Source organism: Narcine bancroftii, chromosome 8 (assembly GCF_036971445.1).
Source record: "Narcine bancroftii isolate sNarBan1 chromosome 8, sNarBan1.hap1, whole genome shotgun sequence".
Classification (NCBI taxonomy): Eukaryota; Metazoa; Chordata; class Chondrichthyes; order Torpediniformes; family Narcinidae; genus Narcine; species Narcine bancroftii.
The window spans coordinates 150,486,459-150,509,287 of NC_091476.1; the positions used below are offsets into that span (position 1 = coordinate 150,486,459).

Genomic DNA, 22,829 nt, shown 5'->3' on the forward strand with positions numbered 1-22,829 from the left:
GATCCAGCTGCGCTGGGTGGGTCACGTCTCCAGAATGGAGGACCATCGCCTTCCCAACATCGTGTTATATGGCGAGCTCTCCACTGGCCACCGTGACAGAGGTGCACCAAAGAAGAGGTACAAGGACTGCCTAAAGAAATCTCTTGGTGCCTGCCACATTGACCACCGCCAGTGGGCTGATATCGCCTCAAACCGTGCATCTTAGCGCCTCACAGTTTGGCGGGCAGCAACCTCCTTTGAAGAAGACCGCAGAGCCCACCTCACTGACAAAAGGCAAAGGAGGAAAAACCCAACACCCAACCCCAACCAACCAATTTTCCCCTGCAGCCGCTGCAACCGTGTCTGCCTGTCCCGCATCGGACTTGTCAGCCACAAACGAGCCTGCAGCTGACGTGGACTTTTACCCCCTCCATAAATCTTCGTCCGCGAAGCCAAGCCAAAGAAATAGACAACTACCACAAGTTACTTTTTTCCCCTTTACTATTCCTAATCTCTGAGTGAAACATAAAAATCTGCTAACGGTATGATTGTCGTAAAAACACACCGAAATGCTGAAGGAACTCAGCCAGTCATTTCAGCGTCCATAGGAGACAAAGATATATCGCCGACGTTTTGGGCCTGAGCCCTTCAAGGAATAAGCCGTGTTGGAGCCAAAGCTGTGTGGTTGATGGCCATTGGTTTGGCTGGGGGCATCGGGGTCCAGAGGCTGCGTGCGTTCTGTTCCTTCCAATGCACATGATTGATTCACTTGGGTGGTTTCCTCATGCAAGGGGGTTTCGAAGGGTTCGAGAGTGGTTAGCCCGTATGGACTGGTATGGTGTGATGGAGACGAGGAGGGTGAGTATGGCTCTGATATTTTCTGTCGACCGTTACCACAGTTGTTCCCACGCTGCATGGACGTTCCCACACTACCATGGATGTTACGAGTGCTTTTGTGTTCATTAATGAACCGTTTAAAACGTATCTGGACTTTGCTATGAATTTGTTCTAATGCATCACAGTTAAGAGCCTCCTTAGTCTCTGAGCAGCCTTTTGATGGATAGTTGTCACTATAGGCAAGAATGAGCCAAAAGGAAGAAATCTCAGAAAGTCTTATAAATCAGACAATGCCGGCTGGGGGTGGAATCCTGACCAGCAAAAGGTGTGAATTGGATATGATGAGGGATAAAGTAAGAATTTACGCTGATGCAAAAGGAGATGGAAGGGAGAGACAGAGCTGGGGAGGGGGGGTGACAAAGGAAGAAATGAGTGGGGGGTGGGGTGGGGTGTGGTTTAACGAAAGCCAGAGAAGTTGGTATTAATGCCATCTGGTTGAAGGGTACCCAGTCGGAAGATGAGGTGTTGTTCCTCCAGTTTGCGAGTGGTCTCAGTCTGGCAGTGCATGAAACCATGGACAGACATGTCAGCAAGGGAATGGGATTGGGAATTGAAATGCGTGGCCACTGGGAACATTGCGGCAGGCAGCACCAAGGTGCTCACAAAGCAATCTCTCAGTCTGCGTCCAGTCTGTCCATTGCAGCACCGGGTGCAGTAGGTGACCCCTGCTGATTCACAAATGTAATGTTGCTTCACTTGGAAGGACTGTTTGGGGCCCCGAATGGTGGTGAGGGAGGAGGTGTGGGAATCTCCTGTGGTCACTGGGGTAAGTCACAAGGGGACGATTGGTGGGAAGGGAGAAGTGGACAAGGGAGTCACAGAGGGAGCGGACCCTGCAGAAGGGGGAGAGGGGAGGAGAAAGGAATATGTATCTAGTGGTAGGATCATGTAATAGGTGGCAGAAATGGCCAAAGAGGATGTGTTGGATTTGGAGATTGGTAGGTAAGGACAAGAAGAATTCTGTCCTTGTCACTGTTGAGCATGGGGGCGGCGGAGGCCAGGGCAGATGTGCAGGTAATGGAGGATATGTGCATATGCACCAAGTTGATGATAGTAGAGAGAAAACTGTGTAATTTGAAAAAGGAAGGCATTTATGATGATCTGGCGTGGATGATCTCATCCTGGGTGTAGATTCGATGGAGACAGAGGAATTGAGAGAATGGAATGGGATCCTTACAAGGGACAGCATGGGAAGAAATGTAGGCGAGGTAGCTGTGGGAGTTGATGGGTTTATAGAAGATGGCTGTTGAGAATTTGTCTCCCGAAATGGAGTCAGAGATCAAGGAAAGGGGGAGTGTTGCTAGAGATGGGCCAAATGAATTTGAGGTGGGGGTGAAAGTTGTCAGCAAAGTGAATGAAGTAAAATAGGTCATCATGTTTACATGAGGCAGCACCAAAGTAGTCGTCATGCAACAGAGGAAGAGTTGATGGGCCTTGCCTTTGTAGTCTTCTTGTTGGCTATGTGGGGCAATCCATGCTACAAGCCTACATAGGCAAGGCCCTGGCACCATCTGTCCCCACATGCAACAAGGACTGGATTCCACATCCTCACCTACCACCACACCAGCCTCCGCATCCAACATATCCTCCTCTGCCATTTCTACCACCTACTACATGATCCCACCACTACACACATATTCCCCTTTCTGCCTTCTGCAGGGACCGCTCCCTCTGTGACTCCCTTGTCCACTCCTCCCTTTCCAGCAATTGTCCCCTTGGGACCTACCCCTGTGACCACAGGAGATGCTCCACTTGTGCCCACACCTCCTCCCTCATCACCGTTCGGGGCCCAAAACAATCCTTCCAAGTGAAGCAACATTTCACTTGTGAATCTGCAGGGGTCATCTGCTGGGTGCTCTCGTTGTGGTCTCATCTGCATTGGAGAGCTTGGTCGCAGATTGGGAGATTGCTTTGTGGAGCACCTCAGCTCTGTCCACCACAATAGTGTGGATCTCCTAGTGGCCACCCTTTTCAATTCCCTGTCCTATTCCCTTTCTAACATTTCTGTCCACCTGAAAATTGGAGGGACAACACTTCATCTTTTGACTGGGCACCCTCCAACCGGATGGCATTAATATCGACTTATAACTTATCGACTTTTGTTAAACCCCAGACCATCCTCACTTTTTCCCCTGTCGCACCCCCTCCTCCCCAAGCTCTGTCTCTCCCTTCTGTCTCCATTAGCACAAACATGATGAATTCTTACCTTATCCCTTATCATGTCCAATTAACATCTATTGTTGGTCTGGATTCCTTCCCTAGCCAGCATTGTCTGAATTCTGAGACTTCCTGCTTCTGCCTCATTCTGCTTATTCCTTGAACAAGGGCTCAGGACGTCGGCAATATACCTTGGCCTCCTATGGATGCTGAAAAGACCCACTCTCCAGCATTTTGATGTGTCTTTAGTTCCTAATCTCTACCGATTTCCCTACTTCGGTCCATTGCATCCGATGCTCATACTGTGGACTCCTTTGCAATAGAGACTCCAAACTCAAATAGGTTGATTGCTTTGTGGTTGCCTCCATTCAGGCTGCAGGAGTGGGCATGAGCTTCCAGACATCTGTCACTTCTGATTTTCCGCATCACTCTGACTGAGCTTTCTGTCTTCAGCTTCTCAGATCGCTCCAGATCTGCCCAATATAAACTCAAGGACAAAACCACATTTTCAGTCTGGCCTTTTGCAACCTTGGGACTTGATACTGAATTTTAAAATTCCAAATAGCCACCTTTTTTTTGTCTCCACAGGTGTGGCTATATTCCTCTCTTTCAACTTGATCTTTTTTTTTTGTCTCCAGCTGGAGCTTTTCCTTAAGATTGTCCCCATGAAAACTGTGGTCTGCACCCTGTCACAGACGTTCTCCCTCTTCGAAGTAACACAAACACTGCAGATGCTGGAATCTTGAGCAAGCAATGAGATGCTAGAGGGACTCAAGGGGCCAGTCAGCGTCCGTGGGTAGAAACGGTTGGTTGATGTTTTTGTCGAGTTCTTTATCAAGACCGAAGTAGGATGGAGGTGACATCAAGGGGAAAAAAGAGAAAAGAGCGGAGGAAGATGCTGGTGAAGAGCTGCGGAGAGACTCTCTTCTCTCTGTCCCTTTCTTCAACTCAGCACCTTCATCTTCTCATTTTTTCAGTTCTGAAGTAGGACATGAACCCGAAACGTCAAGTCTCTTGCTCTCCTTGGTTCAGCAGCTTGACCTGCCAAGCACGTCCAGCAATTCCTGTTTCTCTTTCAGAACTCCAATGTCTGCAGTTTCCTCTTCAATTGAAGGAATGAACGTTTCCAACACAGTCCCTGCTACCATGTCATTTGGAGGCAAGATCAGTGCCCAGCGTGATTCCTTTTTCAGTCCACGTCAGTATGTATATTATTTTCGGAAAGGGCCATTGATCTTCCAAAAATCAAGAAAAGGACGTTTGTCCGGTTTTAGCTTTCTTTGCCTCTTCCCCAACTGAGGTCATGAATGCCATTTACGGTCAAAGAAGGTAAAGAAGTAGTTTAATAGGGTAAATAAGGAAATGTTCCTGTAGAGTTGATTGAGTAAATAAGGAAAAATGCTGGAGATGCAGCATCCATAGGACCTAATGGGTAACCAAGATTTTGGCCTTGAGCCCTTTGTCAGGTATAGCCTGAAACATTGGTTACCCTTTATTTCCAATGAACACTGCATGACCTGCTGAGTTTCTCCAGCATGTTTGAGTATTGTACTCAACCCCAGCATCTGTAGACACTCTTGTTTAACTCCAAATATATAAGGAATTGTTTCTCCAGACACAGGTGAAGAAATACAACACTGGGGTAACTGGAGAAAGAGGAATGCTTTGTAGAGCAAGTAGCTATTACTGGACTGCATGGTTTGAATTGGTGGTGGAACCAGATACAGTACAAATGATCGGAGGAGAGTATTGGACAGGTTTAGAGCAATGAAATGGACAACATTTTCAAGGACCTGGCACAGACATGATGGGCAGAGTGTCCTCACCTTGTACTGTATATTTCACTGACTGAACCACAGGAGTGAACCACTCCAACCATCTTGATGAGCATAGCCCAGTCATCGCTTCTGGGCTCCAAGGACCAGAAATCACTTGAAGGGATCTGGCCAAAAGGTTGACCAGTCTTATTCTCCCACTGATGCTGCATGACCCACCGAGTTCCTCCAGTGGATTGGTTGTTGCTCTAAATTCCAACCTCTGCAGTCTCCTGTGCGTCTCAAGCAGGAATGACTGCCCCTTGTGAAACCATTTCACTGGCATCATTCACTGGAAAATGCACAAGCTTCACTGATGAAGTTACTGGTAATGAGAAAGATGCATGGGTCATTTGCGATCATTTCCAAGTAGTTGCAATTCAAAGTCAAGATGCCTCAGAGTGGGTGTTTGTTTTCTCTGGAAAGCCCAAAATCTTTGCACTGAAGGAGGTGACGATAACTTGCGACCTTGCTGCAATCTTGTCATTTCAAACAGTAGATCAACCGACACCAAGTTCTGAATTAAATATCACGGTTGGTTCTGTTATGAGGAAGTGCACAAGTTATAATTGTTCTCAGTGAAGCTTTAAAATGATGATCATCATTTCATAACTCCTTAGTATTCCAGGAATTCTTTTAGACATCCTGCATGGTAATGGGCATTTCAGGCCCATGAGCCCATACCACCTATTCGCACCCAATGGACCTACAACCCTGGTACATGTTGAAGGGTGGGAGGTAACTGGAGCATCTGGAGGAAATCCATGCAGACATTGGGAGAACATACAAATTGCTTACAGGCAGCGCTGGATTCGAGCCCCGGATGCTGGTATTTTGCAGACAGCGTGATGAAAGCTGGGACATTGCGCTCATGTTTCAGGTATAGCCATGAATTATACTCAGCCATGCATGAGTGGATAGATGAGGGAATACCATCTAGGAATAGGGGACAGTCATTCGACCCCGTAACCCCAGCACATTCACTATCTATTTTGTCATTGTACTTCATGTAACCCTAACTGAATGACAAATTTTTGAGTATAGAATTGATTAATCTCCCCCCCCCCTCCCCCATTAATAACAGACTGAACAGATCTGAGGGAGAGAATGTTCCAGATCTACATACAAAGAGGTGCATCCTGGTATAACATTGTATCTCCTCGCTCTGATTTGATGATTACGCCTCGTCACTCGGAGCTTTCCTCCCCCAGCCCTCCCTGCACGTGAGGAAGTAATTTTCATCCATCTGTGGAGCCGGCTTCAGGGGCTCAGTCACTGGCTCCTGCTTCTGTTTCTTCAGCACGCTGTCCATGATAATCAACTAACACACATTAATTAGATTACTCCTTGAAATTGTGAATTCAGGGCAATGCTTTCATTGCCTAGGAAACCTGTCCTTAATTTAACCCTTGTTGCACATTTCCAACTGCTCGTTTTTTAGCTCTCTTGTAAGCTGCAGCTTTGTTGCTGCCACTTCTTTCGACTGTCATTTTTACTTACTCTGCCCTGACACCATTCAGTCTTTGCACTCACCACCATCCACCCCCCCACTCGCCTACCTCAATGTCTGTGGCCAAGATCAACACTGCATTTCTGGTGTGTTGTTGCTCCCTTCTGTTCCCCATGCACCAATGGCCTTGGACATTGACGCCTCCTCACTTAACTTTTCCTCTCCGTATAAACAGCCAGACTGCTTGTCAGTTCATTCTGACTGGGTAGAAATGTCCGCCGCGGTTTTTGGTCCCCATTGTGATTGATCCAGTCCCTCCCCACTGATACTCTCCCTGGCAAATGTCAGAAGCTGAATTAGAATGTTCACATTTTTGGGGTTGCATTGGAGATGGGCATTGAACCACATTTTCATTCCATCACAAAACCTTACTTGGCATAACTTTATAGCACTTGGCAGTTGTGCCACAGTGTAAAATGTTGTTTGATAGTGCTTTGTGATGCCAATGCTTTGCTGTGTTAACAATACCCCACACAATAATTTCCTCGTTTTTCTACCCTCCAGGGGTAGAAAGTCCTAAATATCAAATCTCCCCTTGTTCATCTACCCTCTGGGGGAATAAATATCAATTCTCCCCTCATTCATCTACCCTCTGGGGGAATAAATATCAATACTCCCCTCGTTCTTCTACCCTCCAAGGAATAAATATCAAATCTCCCCTCGTTCTTCTACCTTCCAGGGAATAAATATCAAATCTCCCCTCGTTCTTCTACCTTCCAGGGAATAAATATCAATGCTCCCCTCGTTCTTCTACCCTCCAGGGAATAAATATCAATTCTCCCCTCGTTCTTCTACCCTCCAGGGAATAAATATCAAATCTCTCCTCGTTCTTCTACCCTCCAGGGAATAAATATCAAATCTCCCCTCATTCATCTACCCTCTGGGGGAATAAATATCAATACTCCCCTCGTTCTTCTACCCTCCAAGGAATAAATATCAAATCTCCCCTCGTTCTTCTACCTTCCAGGGAATAAATATCAATTCTCCCCTCGTTCCTCTACCCTCCAAGGAATAAATATCAAATCTCCCCTCATTCTTCTACCCTCCAGGGAATAAATATCAATTCTCCCCTCGTTCCTCTACCCTCCAGGGAATAAATATGAAATCTCTCCTCGTTCTTCTACCCTCCAGGGAATAAATAACAAATCTCCCCTCATTCTTCTACCCTTCAAGGCGACAGGCTACTGATTCTGAGGTTTGTGTCAATGGTAGACAGAGGCAATGTTACTATAGTGAATAGTGCACCACTCATGGTGTTTGGGAAGACATTGCACTTAAATTCTCAGGATGTCTTTTGTCCATCTGTTTGATTCATGAAACTTTGCTGAACAAATATTTTCCAAGATACCCCTTTCATGAGTCAAAGAATGTCTGCTAATACCAGAAATTATCATTAGGATGGCAAGGCAGTTATCAAACACTGGAAGTAAATAATACAGGGAGTATTGTTTCCAGAGATTGAATTGTGCAGAGGATTCGTGAATTTTCCAGGTACTGTCAAAAACTAATTTTATGTCGTACTTTGGTGATCTGTCAAGCTTCAGAAGGCAGCTGGAACAAATGGTGAGGCAGAAAGTAACAGCTCGTGAGATTTGGAGTTGGGGTAGAGATGGTGGATGATTCTCACCCCTGTCATAGGATTGGGCTCGCAGGAACTGCATCACAAATGGCCTCTCCAGTATGATACCGATGGAGCGAGACACCTGGAGACAGCTTCACACCAAAGTCTGGTCCACCGTTCCAGTCAGGCAAATTTTGAAGAAGAGGAGAGGGCTTATCCCAGTGGAATATTTATTCCTCAATGAGCATCAGACAAAGAGACTTTAGTGTTTGTAGGTGAGTGCTGTGCTAAAATTGGCTGCTGCATGCCTCACTACAAGGAGGGGCAATGATAATGAGTCATTGCCATGTTATCATGTAAAGCCAATTTTTTTTTAGAACTACAGCGCTGTAACAGGCCCTTTCAGCCCATGAGCTCATGCCGCCCAAATACAGGTAAACCCCGTTTTCTGAATACTCGCTTTACACAAATTTGCTTTTTTGAAGAAACCTCTGTTCGGTATACGAAAGAAACTTAAATGGGTTTTTACTTTGATGAAAATAGCCTGCAATGTTAGTGAATGGGTTCACTTTGTGCCACTTCGGCTTACGAAAAGTTTCATAGGAACTCTCTACTTTTGTAAAGCGGGGTATACCGATACACCCATTTAACCTCCCATTCCCGTGTGTTTTTTTTAAAATTTTTTATTTTTCACACTATAAACCATATAGATCAAGATAAACCATATAGATCAATGACACTGTGTCATTTTCTCCCCCCCTTCCCTCCTCCCCTCCCTCCCTCCCTACCTCCCCTCCCATTTATTTAAAGTTCAGAAAATAAGATACATTAAACCCGTCAAACAATGTGTGTTTTTTGAAGGGTGGGAGGAAACTGGAGCACCAGGAGAAAACCCATGCAGACATGGAGAGAATGTACAAACTCCTTACAGACAGTGCCGGATTCGAACCCAGGTTGCTGGCCCTGTAATAGCGTTGCGCTTACCACGGTGCTAACCATGCCGATGAGTAGCATTTCCTTCACTACTTTGCTCTTTGCAACCTGAGCCTGATAAAGCAGTTGTGCGATTAGAGTTCATTTGTACCTGAGTTACATAATCTTCTATTCGCCCCTGGGCTCACAGCTTTTGGAGGGAACTCTGTATTTCTTCCACTTGTGCATGAGCAATTGTTTCCTGAAGGACGAATTCTAAATCTAAGGTAATGACCCAGTTGTAAACTTCCACCACCATATAACTTCACAAGTCCCTTCAAAGAGAAAGAATAATTTCAAATATACATCTCTCACAACCCCAGGAGGCAAAAACAATCTTTACAATTGAACAAGTGCTTCTGAGATGCAGTCGTTATTGTAAAACTAGGCATATATTAACATTACTGTTCAATAAAATCTCACAGGCCACTGTCTGATCGTGACATAATTATGTTATCTTTCTTTGGCTTGGCTTCGCGGACGAAGATTTATGGAGGGGGTAAAAAGTCCACGTCAGCTGCAGGCTCGTTTGTGGCTGACAAGTCCGATGCGGGACAGGCAGACACGATTGCAGCGGTTGCAAGGGAAAATTGGTTGGTTGGGGTTGGGTGTTGGGTTTTATAGAGTATTATTTATAGCATGTTGATTGAAAGATAACTGTCAGCCAGGATACTGTGAAATGAGTCGGTGGATGCTCTCACAATAGTGCGATATTGCTTCTCACATTTGTCAGAGGGGGTCAACAGAACCTTGGACTCGTGTCTCACCCTAGAGGTGGCACTTCCAACAGTGCAGCCCTTCCCAACTACTGCAAGGCTTTTGACTTGGAGGTATGGCCCGAATCTTGGGTATCAAGGAGCAATGTCTTCATGGAACTAGAGACATTTTATGCACTCAAGAGGCATTAGGTCTCTTTCCATCCTTGACAGACTAATGGGATGTTGCAGCCAAAGAATGAATCTCCTGGTAATTATCTTACCACTGTACACGACAGGAGAGCTTGATATGCTAGGGTGCTCTTCATCGACTTCAGCTTGGCATTTATATGATCATTCCCCTGAGGATGGAGAAACTGTCCTCTCTTGGACTCAACACCCCTTTCTGGACTATCTAACAGAAAGACCAAAGGCTGTCCAGGTTGGTAACAGAATATTGAACACCATCACTCTGTGCACTGGCGCACCTCAGGGCTGTGTGCTCAGCCCGCTTCTGTTCACACTACTGACCCACGACTGCATCACCAGATCCTGCTCCTACAGTGTCATCAAGTTTGCAGATGACACAACAGTCGTCGGCCTCATCAGCACCAACAATGAGTCGCACCACAGAGAAGAGGTGGAAAATCTCATGAAAGTCAACCTGAGTCTCAACATGGACAAGATCATGGACTTCTGGAAGACTAGGAATGATCCTTGACACTATGTCAGTCTTCTACAGGAGCTTCATTGAGACAGTCCTGGCTGGCTTCATCACAGTGTGTGACAGTTGCTGCAGAGAAATGGATCAGAGATCAATCCACAGGATCAGAAGAGCAGCAGAGAGGATCACTGGAGTCTCCCTTCCCACTATTGATGTGATCTATTGAAATTATTATTTGAAGAGGGCACGCAAAATCACCTTCCACTCTGCACACAGCATCTTACAGCTTTGGCATAGAGATACAGAAGTATCAGGGCCAGCACCACTAGGCTAAGAAATTACCCATTCCCACAGGCAGTGAGAATGCTGGACAACCAAACGAACTGCTCACACGAACCATCTGAGACTCACATATTACAATTTTAAAAAAATTATTGTGTACATGAATGCTACATACAGTATGGTTTGTCTATATGTGTGTTAGTCTGGTTGTGTGTCCATGTGTTTTGCACTGAGGACCGGAGAATGTTGTTTCGTCTGGTTATACTTGTGCAATCTGATGACAATAAACTTGACTTGACTTGGACTTGGATCTTACCAAGAATGGTGTGATTTCCTTTTTGACTGGCCAAATTTCAAATTTCCTCCTGTATGCTTTGCACCGTGTCACTGATGTATATCCACACTTTTTCTCTTTCCTGCTTTAGTTTCCCAATGTGTATCATCTGAAAACAGCCATTTGTCAAGGCTCATTTACACATCCACCTTTTCTAGCCAGATCTGCTAAAGGATATTTTGCAGCCAGTGCCTGTTTGCTATTAATGTTTGGCTGTAAACCTGATCAATTATTCAATTTTCCCGTAAAACCTGAAAGATGTGTTGAGCAAAATTTTGTGTGCTTTATGTTCTCCACCTGCACGAAGAATTCACAAAACAGATGACGGGAAAACAAATGAAATATGCAGACTTTTGATCTGAGAACCACTGAGTTGGTTGAATCAGCGGAGTGGGAGATGGGGGATTGCTCAAGTAGAAGTGTCTGGTTGGATGTAGAATCCTTCACTGTCCTTTCCCCTAGTCTAAGCCTTGGAAGGAAACTGTGCAGCTCGTTCTTCTTTGCTCTGACTGTTGAGAATCACTGCCTCCAGAAAGGGAGCAGAATTCGTTGAAATGATCCCGCTGGGATGCATCACCGGGTAGTATAGCAGCTGCTCTTCCCAAGTCCACACGAAAGTGCGGAGGGTTTGTGAATGCAGCCCAAACCCCCTTCCCTCCATTAACTCCTGCTACCTCAGAAAAGCAGGCCAACAAAATAAAAGACTCATTCCACCCCGACCACCCTCTTTACTCCCTTCTGCTGTCAGATGGGCAATTCACAAGCATGAGATCATGTATCGCCAGATTCCAATTCAATTCTTTTCCCCCTCATCATCAGACTCTTGATCGAACCTCAGACTCGTTGCATTTGTTCTGTAACTCTGCACTTTGTACTGTGCTTTTACTGGTGTACCATCTATGAGCTGACTAGCCATACATTTGCCAAAGGAACTTTCTCATTGTGGCTCAGTTCACGTGACAACAAACTTGAATTCAGCCAGAAGAACGTACAAGGGAGAGGGGGGTTTAGGATAAGGATATGCTGATGGGTTTCGAACAAGAGTTCTATGAAGCACATTCACTGGCCAGTTGGACCAAGTGATCTGCTTCTGTTTTGTAAATCCTCGGTGACCCTGACACTTTTTGAGACACGCTGAAGGGAACAGAGCAGGAAATGAAACTAGAATTCATATCACCTGCTCTTTGCCACTCATTCATGTGGTCCAATTACTCCAGGGCCAGAGGCAAAATGAGTTGCTTTCATAGGCGACCTATCTGCCTGGGCACACCAAATTTAACAGGCAGACTGAATGGTCAGCTTGAAGTTATCACACAGCTAATACCAATCAATGACATTATTTGAAACTCACGTATAATAATGAAACATATCACTGTGTAAATAGCTCATAAATTGTTGATCGAAGATGGACATTGGAAAGTTATAGAGGGCTCATTAAGTTTGTTTGTCGAGCTGCTGAATCAAACAGGCCTGGAATGAACCACGTTTGATATTTGACCTGTGCTGACAGAAGATACTTTGGTCAAGGGACAAAAGTAAGGGAGCTTTCGTTGAGTTTAGGATGTCTATGCTTCTGGTCCAGGTCACTTTGCAGTGATGATTCTGGTTGTGTGTGTTTGATGATTGATTAATTGATTCAGCTTTGTGTCCATTTTATAGAGCACGTCTCTGAAGATGATCAAATACACCGCAGGAAAGAAATTGATCCTGAGGAGGCATCAGGATATATTCATAGGGTGAAAAGATAAAGAAAGGGAAAGATGAGGAAGAAGGAAACAAGGGATTTGCGGCCTGGATAGGTGAAGTCATGGCTGCTATGAATTGGTGGAAGTGAGGGAGTGGGGCGATGGGGTTATCATGAGTCTTGCATTGAAGGATGGGACTCCTTTCCCAGAAATTTGTAGGGATCATCCAGATCACGGTCACGCAGAGAACTGAAAGCAAGGATAAGATTTTCAGCAGCGATTGCCTTTGCAGTTGCTGGAAACAAAGGGCATGTTTGCTGGGCAGAGAATTAATTTAAGAGTTTTTCTCCTGGCAAAAGTCGAATCCTTCAGAAGGCGGAGGTTATGTTTAAACAAATAAATAAATGCCACAGGAGAGCAAAGAATGACCACATTTTATTCTAAATATAATTTCTCGTGCACTTGTGGGAGGTAAAAATCTGGTGATTTCCATCTTTATGATATTTGCATATCTCTGTTTCCTGAATGCTTTTCACACCTTTTGTGAGCTCCTGTACCCAGTTCAAAACCAGTTTTACAATTCAAACTTCTGGGAGTTAGGGGAGGGGTGGTATGGGGATGAGCAGGATGGGGAGAGAACTTCCTAGTTCAGGTTTTGTCTTGCATAATGTGTTTAAAGCATTGGCCTGTTCTTTTGAAAGCTGTAACAATGTGATTAGTCTTGCTCTCCTGGAGCGCGGTAAAAGAATGAGCCAGCCTGCTAACCTGGCACTTCAAATTTTTCCAATGCAGGGTTTAAACCGGAAACATCAATTGTCCTTTGACCTCCACAGATACTGCCTGGCCACAGAGTTCTTCTAGCAGTTTCAGAGGAGTAAAAAATGAAAGTCTACAGTGACCGTGATTGAAGTAAAAACACAGTGCTGGAGAAACTCGACAGGCCAAACAGTAGACTTTGGACAGCAAAGGTAAAGATTCATAACCAATGTTTTGGGCTTGGACCCTCGATGAAGTGTCATGTATCTTTATCTTTATTTGATAAAATACACTCTATGACCTGCTGAGTTTCCCCAGGTTTGTGTTTTTATTCCAGTAGTTTGTTCCTTGTTCTATATTCCAGCATCTGCAGACTAATATTTCTTCAAATTTTCCATATGGGCTATCAAAATTTACCTTTTTATTGGAGTCAAGGGAACTGATTATCAGAATGGTCAGTGGTTGACTATTCATTAATTCAGTTGAGCCAACTGATCTGTGATGTCCTTGCAGTGTTGTTATGGCAATACACAACAGATTGGAATTGGCGAGAAACGCAAAAGCTGTAGATGCTGGAATCTTCGAGCAGGCAAAGAATTGCCAGAAAAACTCAGGTTTAAGTTTATTATCATCCAATTGTACAAGTTCAACCTGAGGAAATAGCGTTCTCCGGTCCTTGGTGCAACACACTGCAAACACACATCCAGACAAATGATACTTATGCATAGTACGTATGGACATATATTAAAATAAATAAATATTATTGGTGAAATAAATAGTAGAGTCACGGAGAGTTTTTATATGCAGTTCATCAGTCATTTGGTAATCTCACTGTTTATGGGAAGAAGCTGTTCCTTAACCTGGGTTGTTCTGGCTTTGATACTTCTGTATCTCTTTGCTGATGGGAGTAGCTGGAAGATGCCATGTGTGGGGTGGTAGGGGCCCTCACTAATTTTGCATGCCCTCTTTTTACAATGATTCCAATGATCATGCTGAATGAGGGGGTGGAGGTGGGGAAGGAGACCCCAGTGATCTTCTCTTATGGTCCTGTGGATTGACCTTCAATCAAATGCACTACTGTAATTGTACTGCAATCTGATGCAGCCGGCCAGGACGCTCTCAATAGAGTAGAAAGTAGGCAAGATGGTGGCCAATAGCCTTGGATGCCTCTATTTTCTTAGGAAGTGCAGTCACTGTTGCACCTTCCTGACAAGTGAGGAGATGTTTTGAGTCCAGGATAGGTCATTTCTTAAGTGGTCTCTGAGGAACTTGGTGTTTTCTACTCTCTCCACTACTGAGCTATTAATGTGTGGTAGAGGGTGGTCACCCCTGGTCCTCCAGTCTACAATCATCTCCTTCATTTTGTCGTTGTTGAGACTCGGTTGTTTCTCACACCATTTCATGAGATTTTCCACCTCTGCTCTGTGGTGCGACTCATTGTTGCCGATGAAGCCAACTACTGTCGTGTCATCTGCAAATTTGATGACTCAGTTGGAGCTGGGTCTGGCATGAACAGGAGCTGACATGATGGTTTTTGACATTCTGCTGCCAATCGGGGCAGTCTGCGGTGTTTTCGTTAGGAAGACCAGAATCCAGTTACAGAGAGAGGTGTTAAGTCCCAGCGAGTCCCAACTCAGCAGGTCAGACAGCATCCAAGAATAGAAATGGTCAGTTAATGTCAAGCCTTGATAAGGGTTCTACCCCGAAACGTTGACGAACCATTTCTACATTAGAATTATTCATTGATGATTGACCACCACCCATGTTGCCTGCGTGGCTGATGAATATAAATTATTTATTTTTTTCACATTTCCAGCATTAGCAATTTTTTTCACTTTCCAATAACATTTGCATAGTAAAATTCTGGATAAATTTTTGTGATAATTCCAGATCAACCTGTTTGTTTCATAATTCACCACCAGCAGAAACACTTTTGCCTGCTTACTTTTCCCACTGTTCCTTTATTTTAAATCATTTTTTTCCAACCAACTTTACAGCTGCTTTTGCAATTAGTCTAGCTGAATTCTGTCAGTCTGTCAAGTTTAAATAACTTTATTAACTGCATTAGTCAGGAACCGTTTGTCTTTGATTTGAATGTAGATTGGCCAGTCATAATCATTGTACAAAAACTTTTGAAGTCAATTAACTGAGAAAAGCTACAGTCCTGACCCATGCTGAGCCCATTTCACTCATCATACCTGTGTTGCTTTGGCTCCTTGGCAAGCAATAAATCCCTATTTCTTCAGATCTTTACGCCTTGCAGTCTAGCAAACTTCTACCAGCCATATACCTCTCCAGGATATTCATTCATGCTCAGAATGGATCGCTTGATCGCTGTTCAATCACTGGTTGTTGTACTCTCTTCTCCAAGAGAGTTACATCATTCTGAGCTCTTCGGTCTCCACAGCTCTCTCCTTTTCTCAAGCCATCATTCCGTTATCTTCTCCCTTCCCTCCTTCAAAGAGCACTTTCCAATCTATGGCGCTGTATGCGGTTAGTTCAAATGTGATTGCTTCTACGTTGGAGAAGGCAGACAGAGTGGGTGAGGCACCTTTGCAGAGGAGTGCCCGTACTATCAATTGCTTGCCAGTTTTCTTCTCGGCACAATTTCCACTCTGACTTATCTCCTGCACTGTTATAACAATGCCCAAAGTGAAAATAAGGACAGCACCTCATCTTCTGTCAAGGCATATTCATTATCGAATTCTATAAACTTCCGGTGCCACAAGTGCACCAGATTTGGAGCAGCTGCTGCCCTTCCACCATCAGACTCCAACAATAAATTCAATCAGGGACTTTTTAAAGGATTCTTACTTTTGAACCTTATTGATTTTTTTTCTTACTGTATTGCAGTTTGTTTACATTTTCTTTATTTGTTTACACGTGTGCGTTGAGTCATTTTTTCCCTCACAGCCAATAAGTGGTAATTTTTCCTCGCCCGTGGGAAAAAGAATCTCAGGGTTGTATGTGATGTCATGTATGTACTCTGCTTTAAATCTGAATCAGAATCTGTTCTGACTCATGTTCTTTGGCTGTAAAAGAACTGGCCTTTCCAACTGTAAGTCCTCCATATTGGCTCTGTTTCTCTCCACGAAATTAAATCAACATTTTGTGTGTGTGTGTGTGTGTGTGTGTGTGTGTGTGTGTGTGTGTGTGTGTGTGTGTGTGTGTGTGTGTGTGTGTGTGTGTGTGTGTGTGTGTGTGTGAGTGTGTGTGTGTGTGAGAGGGTTCTAACGAGCTCTCACCTCATTTCACGATCTGAAAGTGTAATCTATTCTGACGGAATGTCACACTGGGAGAACATGGCCTTACCCTGACCCAAAACTGGATGAGGCATTAAGCATGTCTTTCAAATTGTTCAAAGGTCACAAACTCTGTGGACATATACAGATCAAGTTGCTACTCTCAAGACTTGATTAATTTTAACCTGATGATAATGTGAGTGAAAAATGAAAAAGGAGTGACATTTTACGTGCAGAATTTTTGCAAATATCATTTGCAAGATTTACAGTTTCCATGGCTGTTGAGCTTTATTACTTCACATATCAGCATCACCCTTTTTGTATAGTATCCTTTCACAATTGGCAACCAGTTCAAATTTGGTGCATTTGGTCCTTGGGAGCCAAAGTGGCTTTGACAGGATTTACATCAATCTCACAGAATGCATTTTTGCCTTCCATTGATGAGATGCATTAGATTCAAGATTCCATTATTGTTCTGGCTCAAGAAATATGCAATAAAGGTTTTTTTTTTCTTTTGTTTGTCCTGAGAAGGAGTGCAAAGACATGCATTGCCACAATCAAGACAAGAAAGAGAAGTCTTTCAGCATCTCCAAGTGCCTGTAGATCTTATCTCCTTCGACGATGCCGCATCCTGCACTCCATTAACTTCTGTGGCTGCACAGACTCCTGTCCAGTCCAACAGTGAACCTCAGCTCCAGGCATCCAAGTCACCCTCCTTGACCCCTGATTCTAAACTCCCTGAGCACTTGCCTATTCTGTAGCCCTGTTTGCCATTGGCACCTTGGCGAATTGTGGTCCCGCTACCCAATTCGCAGTCTGCTGGAAGGCTTGGCTGCTGAGACTGGAGATGAATCATGGTCTACTGCTGTGGTTTCCTATCCTGTTCGGTCCACTACAAAGCTTCTCCTTGGTGGGGACTGTAACAACTGAGGTAGTGGCAGCTCTCAGTTAAACCCGCCAATTGATGAGTGCTGTTTTATCGGATTTTACTTGTGCAATAATGAACTTGAACTTGTGGGCTGAACCACTGATGTACCTTCTTTATGGACTGCTTACCCTCCCCCCCCACCCCCACCATGGCTGTAGCTTAAACGTAGGAAGTGCTGATGTAGTTGTAAGGGATGGTTCAAAGTCACTTTACTTGAGATTTTGAATGCTTGGATTTGAATGCTTGGATATTGTGGGATATAAGTTGATATTCTAATTGATTGTTGTATAAAATAACAGAACCTAAGCATTTTCATGTCATAAAAGAGAGTGATGACAAGCTGGACAACTGAGAAGCTGCAGTAATTTTAGTGAGGATTTTTCAGGTGTACCTGTTACTGTTCTCCTTATACTAACTACAAAATGTTTGGCTCTCCAGAAGGGACACACTTTCACTATCTGTTCACAAGTATCAGTTTGGTGGTTTCCTTCAGTGTACGGGAGCCCCTACGCCTGGTCAACTATTGCGGTACATGGTGAAATAGCAGGGAACAGTGGGTGAGACCCAGCCATCGCTCCAATGGGTAAGGAAGTATTCCTGGAATTCTGTCTCTAACCCCTCCCCATCTCTCTCTTTGAAATTCTTCTGCGTCTGCTTGTCCTTCCACCATTTTAGTCATCTTCCCTCATTTCTCCTTCAGTTCAGCACCTGTGAAGTGCTGTGGGATATAAATAGACAAGATGCTGAACCAAACCTCCAAGTGGAAGTTCTGGGTTTGAGAGCAGAGTTCTGAAGAACTGGGAAGAGAAGTGTGATGGATTGCTCAAATCATCAGCTGATTGTACAAGTACAACCCGATGAAACAGCATTCTCCACTCCTTAGTGCAAAGCATGCAGACACACACCCAGACATAGCACATATAAAGACAAAATAATACATATGCAGGACAAGTATTTTATCTATAAAAATAAATAAATAACTATTGTTTTGTACTAATGAGAGGCTCAGATGGTTAGTGTGACCATTTCCTTTAGTAGTTCAGCATTCTCATGGGAAGAGGCCATTCCTCAGCCTGGTGGTGCTGGCTCTGATACTCCTGTATCTCTTTCCCAATAGGAGCAACTGAAAGATGATATGTACAGGGTGGAAGGGCTCCTCATTGGTTTTGCACACCCTCTTCAGACAATGATGCTATTAGATCACGTCGCTGGGAGAGAGGGAGACTACAGTGATCTTTTCTGCCACTCTTATGGTCCTGTGGATTGACCTCTGATCTATTTCTCTGCACCAACTGTACCACATTGTATGAAACCAGGCAGGATGCTCTTGAAAGAACTCCTATAGAAGATTGACATAATGGTGGCCTCGCCTGTTTCAGTCTTCTCAGGAAGTGCAGTAACTGATGCACCTTCCTGACAAGTGAAGATTTGTTGAATGTCCACAACAGGTCATGAGTTAGAACCATAGAACCATACAACATTACAGCACAGAAACAGCCTCTTTGGCCCTTCTAGTCTGTGCCAAACCATTTTTTTTGCCTTGTCCCACGGACCTGCTCCCAGTCCATAGGCCTCCATACCTCTCCCATCCATGTATCTGTTCAAATTCCTCAAATATTAAAATTGAGCTTGTGTTCACCATTTCAGCTGGCAGCTCATTCCGCACCCCACCACTCACTGTGTGAAGAAGCGCCCCTTCATGTTCCCCCTAAACTTTTCCCCTTTCACTCTTAACCCATGACCTCAGGTTTGTATTTTACCTTCTTTTTCTTTGGCTTGGCTTCGCGGACGAAGATTTATGGAGGGGGTAAAAAAAAGTCCACGTCAGCTGCAGGCTCGTTTGTGGCTGACAAGTCCGATGCGGGACAGGCAGACACGATTGCAGCGGTTGCAGGGGAAAATTGGTTGGTTGGGGTTGGGTGTTGGGTTTTTCCTCCTTTGCCTTTTGTCAGTGAGGTGGGCTCTGCGGTCTTCTTCAAAGGAGGTTGCTGCCCGCCAAACTGTGAGGCGCCAAGATGCACGGTTTGAGGCGTTATCAGCCCACTGGCGGTGGTCAATGTGGCAGGCACCAAGAGATTTCTTTAGGCAGTCCTTGTACCTTTTCTTTGGTGCACCTCTGTCACGGTGGCCAGTGGAGAGCTCGCCATATAACACGATGTTGGGAAGGCGATGGTCCTCCATTCTGGAGACGTGACCCATCCAGCGCAGCTGGATCTTCAGCAGCGTGGACTCGATGCTGTCGACCTCTGCCATCTCGAGTACTTCGACGTTAGGGATGTAAGCTCTCCAATGGATGTTGAGGATGGAGCGGAGACAACGCTGGTGGAAGCGTTCTAGGAGCCGTAGGTGGTGCCGGTAGAGGACCCATGATTCGGAGCCGAACAGGAGTGTGGGTATGACAACGGCTCTGTATACGCTAATCTTTGTGAGGTTTTTCAGTTGGTTGTTTTTCCAGACTCTTTTGTGTAGTCTTCCAAAGGCGCTATTTGCCTTGGCGAGTCTGTTGTCTATCTCATTGTCGATCCTTGCATCTGATGAAATGGTGCAGCCGAGATAGGTAAACTGGTTGACCGTTTTGAGTTTTGTGTGCCCGATGGAGATGTGGGGGGGCTGGTAATCATGGTGGGGAGCTGGCTGATGGAGGACCTCAGTTTTCTTCAGGCTGACTTCCAGGCCAAACATTTTGGCAGTTTCCGCAAAGCAGGACGTCCCTCAGTGGAAAAAGCTTATTTACATTTACTCTGTCTATCCCCCTCATAATTTTAAATACCTCTATAAAATCTCCCCTCATTCTTCTATGCTCCAGGGAATAATGTCCTAACCTGTTTAACATTTCCCTGTAAATTAGTTCCTGAAATCCAGGCAACATCCTAGTCAGTCTTCTCTGCACTCTTTCCATCTGATTGATATCTTTACTGTAACTGGGTGACCAAAACTGCACACAATACTCCAAATTTGGCATCACCAATGTCTTATACAATTTTACCATAACATCCAAACTCCTGTACACAATAACTCTAAGGAAGTGAAATGTAAGGAAGTTCAGGTGTCCTGGTTGGAATTTCTAACTCATCAATCCAACAACAGTTTGCCTGGACGTTATTGCTCTGTAGAACTTGCTGTGTTGAAATCGGCTGCTCTTTTTTCTATGTTTTAGGTCTTCTTGAGTCAGTAGAAATGGAAGTGTGACAGTCAGTTCTGGCAAACAGTCTTTATAATTCTTTGTGACCATTGGGGCATGCGTAAACATTTCTTGATGCTACCATCAATTTGAGGTGTGTTGATCATGGGCAACAATTAAATTGTTGCAATTCAGAAACCCTCTTCTTTGGCTTGGCTTTGCGGATGAAGATTTATGGAGGGGTAATGCCCTAAGGCTGTGATAAATATCGTGGAAGAATAGCCCAAATATCTTGGGTTACACCATGGGCCAAAGGGCCTGTTCTGTGCTGTAATGTTCAATGTTCTAAAAGTAACTGAAACCTTTGAGTTGGTTTGTTGACTTACCTATTTTATATTTTTTGTATAGAACACTCAGCAGCAAAATATTTTCCAACTTGTATTCCTGGCATGAGCATCAAACGTTGAGTTTGGATGTTGCTCAGTGACATCCCAAAACCTGTTCAAAACAGAGAAATTCTGGAGGAACTCATCTGGCCTCGTAGAGTCCATAGGAGGTAAAGATATATTACCAACATTTTGGGTATGAGTGAAACCTTGAAGAAGGGCTCAGGCCCGAAATGTCAGTAATATATCTTTACCTCCTATGGATGCTGCGAGACCGGCTGAGTTCCTCCAGTATTTCTGTGATTTGACACCTATCGCAGCATCTGAAGACTTTTTGTGTTTCACTCCCTAATCCTGTCTCACAAATTGCTCTCATTCTTACTCAGAAGATCCTTGGGTCTGCTGATAAAATTATTCTTCTCCTTCTGTATCAGCTACTCTGTGGAATGTCTTCAGCCAATAATTTGTGTTCCTCCACTTCCTGTCCCTTGCATTTTCACCCCATCTCAGCATGAAATGTGCCAACTGCTTCGGCACTGAGCTCTTGGACCCCAATCCACCTCTTTCAAGAACTGTTGATCATAAATCTTAATCTGTATTTATGAAGCTGAGTGTCAATTTGAAAGATGATAATGATTTTGTGAGTGTATCAGTTACAACACAGGCATGGCATAATATAAAAATTTTGTTGAATGAGGTGCATATTTTGGAGTTGAGTGCACAGGGAATTAGAAGGAGCAGATGAAAACTCAGAGCACAGACCTTAAACCTGTCAATATGAACCAAGGATCCATCAGCTCACTTGCTGAAATGTGGATTATGTAAGTGAACAACATGAACCTGGGACAGGCAGCATCAATGGGTGGAAATGGTCCATCAACATTTGAGGTCGGGACCCTTAATCAAATTTAAAGTAGGAAGGGGTAATAAAATTCACTGACCATAGAACCACAGAACACGACATCACAGACGCTCTTCATCGACTACAGCTCAGCCTTCAATACCATTATTCCCTCAGTGCTGGTCAAGAGGCTACAAACACAAGGCCTCTGTACTCTCCTCTGCAAATGGATCGTTGACTTTCTCATCGGAAGACCGCAGTCAGTACGAATTGGAAACAACGTCTCCTCTGCACTGATTAGTAACACAGGTGCACCCCAAGGATGTGTGCTTAGCCCACTGCTCTACTCAGTATATACCCACAACTGTTTGGCCAGGCATGATTCAAATGCTATCTACAAGTTTGCTGGTGACACCACAGTTGTTGGCAAAATCACAAATGGCAATGAGGAAGTGTACAGGAAGGAGATAGATCAGCTCTTTGAGGGGTGTCACATCAAAAACCTTGCACTCAATTTTAATAAAACCAAAATGATGATTGTGGACTTCAGGATGGAGTCTGGGGAGCACAAACCAGTCCTTATAAAGGACTCAGTAATGGAGAGAATCAAGAGCTTCAAATTTATGGGTGTCATCATCTCTGAGGATCTGTCCTGGGGCTTCCGTGTTGATGCAATCATGAAGAAGGCTCGCCAGTGGTATTTTGTGAGGTGTTTGAGGAGATTCGGTAGGTCACCGAAGACTCTCGGAAAGTTCTACAGGTGTACGGTGGAGAGCATTCTGGCTGGTTGCATTACTGACTGGTAGGGAGGCGCCAAATCTCAGTACAAGAATAAACTCCATAATATTAACTCGGCCCGCGGCAACACAAGCACCAAACTTCACTCGAGGATAACAACATGAGGCAGTGTCTTAAAAAAGCAGCCTCCGTCCTCAAGGACCCCCACCACCCAGGCCATACCGCTTCACTCTGCTACCATCAGGGAAAAGGTGCAAGAGCCTAAAG

General features: G+C 44.5%; 1 long non-coding RNA gene across 2 annotated transcripts in view; it reads left to right on the top strand.

The window, feature by feature from the left end:
- LOC138741892 (uncharacterized) overlaps positions 1-22,829 on the top strand; it is a 212,582-nt gene that overhangs the window by 11,900 nt on the left and 177,853 nt on the right. The window contains exon 2 of one of the 2 annotated variants that reach the window (XR_011343852.1): positions 13,384-13,518. The exons of the other annotated variant lie outside the window; for it this stretch is intronic. This is a non-coding gene — a long non-coding RNA (uncharacterized lncRNA). The remainder of the gene's footprint in view (positions 1-13,383; positions 13,519-22,829) is intronic. 2 annotated transcript variants of the gene reach the window in all.